Genomic DNA, 8,123 nt, shown 5'->3' with positions numbered 1-8,123 from the left:
AGTTCTAGAATAGAATAGTGTACTGTTGTCATGGCAACACTGCCTCACGGCATCAGGTCAGAACACTCAGCAGGTTTCCAGTGTATAGCTGAATGAGCTACAGTAGACTACTTACACAGTGAAAGTGAAAGCTCAATTCCCAGTCATAGTGACACAGCACTTCACAGCACACAAGTGCACATGACAAAATTGCATTTATGCCTCACACGTGCAAGGGGGCCGCCCCCAATGGCGCCCGAAAGGAAGCAGTACGGCGGGACTCAGGTACCTCAGTCATGGTGGAGGATGGGGGAGAGCACCAGTTAATTACTCCCCTACCAACCTGGCGGGTCGGGAGTCAAACTGGCAGCGTTTGGGCTACGAGTCTGACGCTCTAAACGCTTACCCATGACTGCACAAAGGTGTGTCACAAGCATATCTAAGAGCTGAAATGATTTATGATTTCTCATCTAATTTGAGTTTTATTGGATAACGCAAAACAAATGGGAAATAATTTCAAGTTCCTTACTGTAGGCCTAATTGCTTTAGCTCTGAAGAGAAAATAGAAAATCGCTGTTTTATTGCCGTACACTGACTCATTTACAAACATTTAAGTGGTCATTCGTGATTTCAGAACAATGGATCCATTTTATTGTGGAATTGTGGCACAATTTAATTAGGATACTTGACAAAAAAGGCCCATGTGTTGCAGCCAGGCGGGTGTGGTGAAATGAAAAATAAAATGAATTAGCTCTTTTTTAACATTCTGATTTGTCATCCTTCTGTAAGTTGTGCCTGACATGTTGTGCCTGACTCTGAGCTCATAAACCATGGAAATTACTGTAGGCCTACATGCTGACTGCGTCCAGGAGGTAACTGGGTGCCCTAGTCAATTCCATCAGTAAGGTATTTTCATTATTATTTTTAATCAGTTGCTATGATTATATCTGTCCTTTTACAGTGGGTGGGGAACGTTTTCACCAAACTTGAAGAATCAGTAATACATTCCTAGATACTGAATGCATGCATGTGGGGAATTTATCCTCTGTAGTTCAATTAAGAGTAATTTAGTGGTTTCAGCTTGAAAGGTTTCTTTTCTGTCTCGTCCTCCAACAATGTGTCAAGGCTAATGGATATGTCAACGGGACTGTGACGATCACTCCAACACTTATCTGGTCAAACACATGTGATGGCTTTACTGTGACAGCTTTACATAGGTCCATTAGTGCTAAACGGGCTGCCTTACAAGGTGTCAAATCTGTTTCTGGGCATTATCCTACTCTAGGTGTTTTATAAGGAGGACATTTGTTGCTGCTCGAGCCTTTGGGTGTATTACTTAAACAATTGAACGCAGAGTTCGTCAATACCCAGAGGACTACTGCCACTGACTGACAGATATGTTATACACAGGACATCGGCACCAATTTAAATAGACATTTGCACACACACACACACGCACACGGACACACACACACGGACACACACACACTATGGTCAATAGTGACTCTGGTCCATCAGCAGTGGGTCTGTACTATGGATCCCTTGCTGCATTTTTGACCACTGCACGCTGACTGTGAATGACACATCACGAATGACACCTGCCACCATTACATCAACTGCAGCAACTGCAAATGACCATTTCATTTTATTTGTGTATTTCCCCCATGGAGTGCGGACTAGAAAGGCTTAAGACAGAATTCAGTCTCTGCGCAACGTATTGCATACATATTTTTTCATTCCACATATTTATTTTATTTCTTTACTGATTTTCATGTCATATTGCCATATGCTATTCATTTATTTTACCACCCACATCACATCGTAATAGCTGCATGTTTTATATTCACTCTTATTTTTATATTCCTGCATCTGGGATAATCCATGAAGCATTTAGAGTGTAATACGCACAGTCTGTGATATCACAGTCTTCAAAATGGATGAGTAGTATTCACCCACATGCGTGCATATCGCCTGTCTGTTTCCACAGCTGGCTGTGTGGACAGTGATGAATGCTGGCCTGCTATGTTGCTGTTCCTCACAGCTGTCCTGTTAAAAACAAACCCCCTTCATTTTTATTTTACTAGCATTTATCTAGAATATGCTACAGACGCATGCACGGGCGTGCACACACACACACACACACACACACACACACGCGCGCGACACGCGCGCGCGCACACACACACACACACACACACACACACACTATACACACACTCTCTCTCTCACACTCACACACACACACACACCCTCTCTCTCACACACATGCATGCACGCGCTGGCACTCGCATGAATGGTTACTAGATTGTTTATTGAGGAAAATATCCCCCCATCCTCTCATCTCCTCTCTTCGCTCATACAGTATCTTAAAACTCATCCAGACTGTGTTGATGTGTGTGTGTGTGTGTGTGTGTAGTTAACTGGCAGATGGTGCATCTCTCTGGTGATAAAGATTTAACTCATTGTATGGGAGCTGTGGGAGTTTTAATACCTGGAGGTTTAACAACTCACTGCTTTACACACAATTTCAAAATGATTAACATACGCCTAGACTCATAACGTCCCCGAAATGACATGAGAAAGACTTACTGTCTTTGCCTAGTTTGTGTGCAAGTAATACGATGGGTGTGTTAACGATTTAGTTCAAAAACAATTTATTTTACAGCTATGTGCAGTATATTTGAGTTCTGCAAAATCAGCCAGAGTTACAAAAAATAAGATTTATCGATCAGGAAAAAAAACTAAAAACATTTAAATAAGACATTGACAATAATCTCTCTCTCAATGTCTTATTTAAATGTTTTTAGTCAAACTGCACATAGTTAACATAAGAAGTATTATTTTGCCATACAGTATTTGCATTTGCATTGGTTAGCAATTGAAGCTACTAGAGTACTACCAGCTGGAAATAGTGAGTGTGTATACTCATGAACGGTGTGACGTTTTCCATGTGCGTTACGCCCATTTGTGGGGGAAAACAACCCATGCAAGTCAATTGGTGATGTTGGGGTTTAATAAACGAAAGATACGGACCTGTAGACTAGCGTTGTTCACGCGCAACATGCCGAAAACGTGTTGTGTTGCCGGCTGTTCAAATAATATAGCCAAACAGCCGTGGCTGAAGCATGGAATGTGTTCATAGGGCAGTCATGGGTGAGCGGTTAGGGCGTCAGACTTGCATCCCAGAGGTTGTCGGCTCGACTCCCGACCCGCCAGGTTGGTGGTGGGAGTAATCAACCAGTGCTCTCCCCCATCCTCCTCCATGACTGAGGTACCCTGAGCCTGGTACCGTCCCACCGCACTGCTCCCCATGGGGCGCCACTGAGGGCTGCCCCCTTGCACGGGTGAGGCATAAATGCAATTTCGTTGTGTGCAGTGTGCAGAGTTCACTTGTGTGCTGTGGAGTGCTGTGTCACAATGACAATGGGAGTTGGAGTTTCCCAATGGGCTTTTATTATTTTTTATTTATTTATTTATTTAGGCTAGCCGATGTAGCACGTAAGTCAATGAGCCATTCGGTTTGTTTTCACCCATAAAGGGGCGTAACACAAATTTAAGAGCAAAGTACCCGGATGTCCGTTCATGAGTATGTGAGAGAGGAAAAAGACTGATAGAAAGGGAGAGGGTGAGATAAACATCTAAGTGATGACAGGAGTGGCCCTGCAGTGTGAGCACTAGTTTTTCTTAGAAGTACACGATTTAATTAACGACAGCCCCTTTCCTCAAGGCCCCCAGAGATCTCCCATAGGCTACCACTGTAGCCATTTTGAAAATATATTGTACAAACGATATAGGTAGGTTCATCTATGTTTTCTCAGCCATCCTTTCCTTGCTTCATCTATTCATGTACATGATGTACATGCATGCTCCACTAGCCATTGTCTCCTAATATCTGGTGCTCCACATGGATCTGTGTCTGTTCTGGGGAAGTGGCGGAGCAAGCCTATTGAGGAACAGCATGGACGTCCCCTCGAGGGAGGGAGGGAGAGAGAGAGAGAGAGAGAGAGAGAGAGAGAGAGAGAGAGAGAGAGAGAGAGAGAGAGAGAGAGAGAGAGAGAGAGAGAGAATGATTTTCTACATATTTCTAGAAAGGAAAGTTATGATGAGATCAGGTCAGATTAAAGTCAAATATATAGGTAATAGGGGTGGGTGGACAGCATATTGTGGGCCTGCGGGGAAAAGAATATCTTGTTTCATCCACTCCAAGAACATTCAAATAAAACATGAAGTGAAGTCTGTATTCTTGATACTCTTGCACTGTCTGACTCTCTGACAGGTCTTGCTCGTGTATCTGTCAGGAACCATTACATGGACCGATCACATAGGCCTATATGCATGTTTCTCTATTCAGGAGCTGGGGAAGAAATACACTTCACAACAGGCCATGTTTATCTGGGTATCTTTGACAGGGCCTTTGATGAAAGTCTAAAGTCTTACGTAATCTCTATGGGGGAAGCAAGGGAATGGAGGGGAGAAGGGAGACTGAGGAGAAGGCATGGAGATGATGGGAGAGGGGCAGAGGCGATTCTAGTGTCTGGTGGGGCCGCAAGCGAAAATGCAAAAGAATGAACATTAGAACCAAAATCACCACTACTGTAGCACAGAATGGACTAGTTATTCACTATCTAGGGGCTTGGGGGCCCCTAGCGGCTGCCTGCCTTGCCTGGTGGCAAGATGCGCCTCTGGAGAGGGGGAACAAGGGATAGAAGTCAAGGTATGGAGGAGAGAGAAGGGGTGGCGGCAGAGGAGAAGGAATGGAGAGGAGAGGGGGAAAGAGGGATGGAAGTGAAGGAATGAAGAGGAGATGGGAGAAGGAGTCTCATCATCGGATCCAGGCAGGCGGAAGGAGAAGATGGAGGGAATTGCGAAGGAGAGAGAGACAGAGAGAGAGAGAGAGAGAGAGAGAGATGTGGGTGTGAGCCTTACTCTGGGCACCATATGGAAAAATAAAGAATATAAAAACAAAATATAGTGAAAAAGGATAAGATATTCAATGTGAGAAAATAGAATATCTCAGTGTACCAACTCATAGCGCCCAATCCCTACAGAGAGAACAGGCCAGCACCAGAGAGAACAGACAGTCTTTTTCTCATGTTGTCAGTGGGATGAACTGGGGGGATTTGGAGGAAAAGAAAAATGCAATTCGCTGTGTAGGCAGAGGAGAGTGGGAATACAATGAGATGTGCAGGACTGTGAAATGTATTGTTTTCTTGTTTTGATTCTATTCGATTCTATTTACTTTCATCTTTGATGGAGATGCAGAGAACAGACAGTGTGTGTATCTAACAGATGTGTGCCAACACAGAAGCAAGAGCTCAGCATGGGTTTATGGTATATGGGGATGTTTATAAAGTTGATAATAAAGAGATCTATCTTCTGTGTCTGTCTATCGACCGATCGATCTATCTATCTGCAAAGTATCTGTCTATCTATGAGAAAGGACCCGAGAGGACCCAGGCAGCCAAAGTTCACAGTAGTGACCCAGTAGGGAGTGTGTGTCTCAGTATGTGATCGTATTCCCCTGGTGCACACCCCTGGACCATGCAGTACTCTCCCTCTCTCTAGTTACCACAAACAGATCAAACACATGCTGTACACATTCCACATTCCTACATACAACTGTTCTGATGTAAATTGGAAAAAAGAAAGAAATTTGGATTACAACACTACAAAAATAATAATTTGGAACAGAGCATTTTGGGCATTTTAGGTTTTTCTTATTTTTAAAAATACTGTTATCATTGGAAGGTTCATTCAAAAACCTTTTTAATTGTATTCTAATGGCTGATGACTTCAAAATTATGATGACTGTCATTTCAATTGATTATTTGGGAAAACGGCAAAACATTTAACTTGTGTAATCATGTGGATTGGCAGATGACCTTACTGTAATCCATGACCTCTGTTGCCTTCTTTGTAGAGCAGTGCAGCCTTATTCTCCAATCTGTACACCTATATCACACACAGAGATGCACCAGAGACCCTGGAGCTGTTGACAAACATGAATTGTAGGGCGTGAGAAGTGCTGAGATAACCTGACACTTTGACATGTTGGCTGGGAAGGCTGCAGTCTAGTTACCACATGCTGTATCGATGGCAATGCGGCCTTCTTTGTAGAGCAGTATTCTCCAACCTGTACCCCTAGAGATCACAGACAGATAGCACACAGAGAGATTCACACTGGAACTGTTTACAAATATAAGATTGAAGATTTGAAGATTGTACACCTTGAGTATGTGGTGGAGAAAGTGACATGTTGACACGCTGACTGTGTAGGGTGAATACTGATATGTCACAGATCCTGCAGTTGTCATATACTGTATGGTTGGTTGGCATATAAACGATTGTGAAACCTGACTCGGATCGAGTTTGAACCAATCAGGTTGCATGTCGTGTCACAAGGCCTGGAGTTCTCAAACAGGAAGTCAATGGGCTCGGTTACATGGGAGAAATAATTTCGAATGAACTCCATTTGATTCCAAATTCAGCCTAATTCCGCTTTGAAAACATAAAGTAAATACTTCCTAATTCTGAATTAAGTTAATTCGTAATCATACTTTATTCAGAATAAAGTGTCTGGTTTATTCCTCTTTTAATTCCAAATAAGCATATTTCTCTGCCATGTAACTTTGTGGGTACTGTTTATAGTATACTCTTCAGAGGCTTGGTGTTTATCTCTCCACGTGTGTGTATGTGTGCGTTCGTGCGTGCGTCCGTCCTGCCATAACTGTGTACCTGTGTGTCACTATAAGCATGTTTATTAAAGTGTGGTTAGTATAACTGAGGCCGGCCATCCATTATAGCGGTACATTATCGCAGCTCGACGTATTGGATACCCCAGTGTCGACGCACTGCTACTACAGCTTGCGTGGCCCGGGAGTTATATACAGGAAGTATATCGATCTACATTTCTAGCCGTTTTTATCGATGTAGCAAACCAACTGCCCCTATATTACAGTTCAATATACTCTTACCGACCTCGGCACATGTGTTTTTTTCACACACAGCTTGACCTCGTGTTGTTATGCTTATGATCAAAATCGAACATAATCATTTGAACCCAGGCATCATAAGCACGTGCAACATGAATGCTTGTAGTCTATATTTTGTACATCCAAAAGTTCGACAGACGTCAAAAATCTACTTTTACGGAGGGAAATGCATCTCCGTGATGACCACAGGTATCATGGGACATCTTCATGTGCTCAACAGTCATTGGGTAACGCAGTCCGTCAGCCGCTGCTAATTTGCATAACTTTCGGGAGAGCTCAACTTTTTGACGTGCCACCGGACCCACGCTCGCCGTGCCGGAATCCCAACATGCATTGCGAGTCCGGTAACGACGATATGCCGCATTTCATTGAAAATGAATTGAATGCGTTGGTACGGCTTGCGTCAAACTGACAAATGGATGGGCACCGTTATACAGTATACAGTAAGCATCAAGTGTGGTTATGTGTGTACCTGTGTGTCAGTATAGGCATGTTTATTAATGTGTGGTTATGTGTGTTTCCAGGTTTAGAATAAGGCTCTTAATTATTCCCTGACGGGTATGCATGCGTCCATCCTTCCATACCTGTGTACCTGTGTGTCACTATAGGCCTGTTTACTAAAGTGTGGTTATGTGTGTTTCCAGGCTGAGAAGGCCCTTAATTATTCCCTGACGCACAGCTCTTACACGCTGGTGCTCTGTGTTTGGGGAGATGTAATGCAGTGTTAATTAAAGCCTTTATCAAGCCACTGAGTCAAACCACCTTAGTATTCCCCAAAACACAGATCACCACAGCTCCCAGGGTAAAGCTGTGTGTGTGTGTGTGTGTGTGTGTGTGTGTGTGTGTGTGTGTGTGTGTGTGTGTGTGTGTGTGTGTGTGTGTGTGTGTGTGTGTGTGTGTGTGTGTGTGTGTGTGTGTGTGTGTGTGTGTGTGTGTGTGTGTGTGTGTGTGTGTGTGTGCGTGTGTGTGCGTCAGTGCGCGTCAGTGCGCATATGCGTGCGTGCGTGTGTTTTTGTTTACGATATGAGTGGCGTGTGTGTGTGTGTGATACTATGTGTTTGTCAGGAGTGGGGATGCCAGGGAAGGAAGTGTTGTGTGTGTGTGCCTGTGCCTATGCGTGTACGTGTGTGTGTGTGTGTGTGTGTGTGTGTG

Source organism: Engraulis encrasicolus, unplaced genomic scaffold (genome assembly GCF_034702125.1).
Source record: "Engraulis encrasicolus isolate BLACKSEA-1 unplaced genomic scaffold, IST_EnEncr_1.0 scaffold_227_np1212, whole genome shotgun sequence".
Classification (NCBI taxonomy): domain Eukaryota; kingdom Metazoa; phylum Chordata; class Actinopteri; order Clupeiformes; family Engraulidae; genus Engraulis; species Engraulis encrasicolus.
This window is presented reverse-complemented; position numbering follows the sequence as displayed.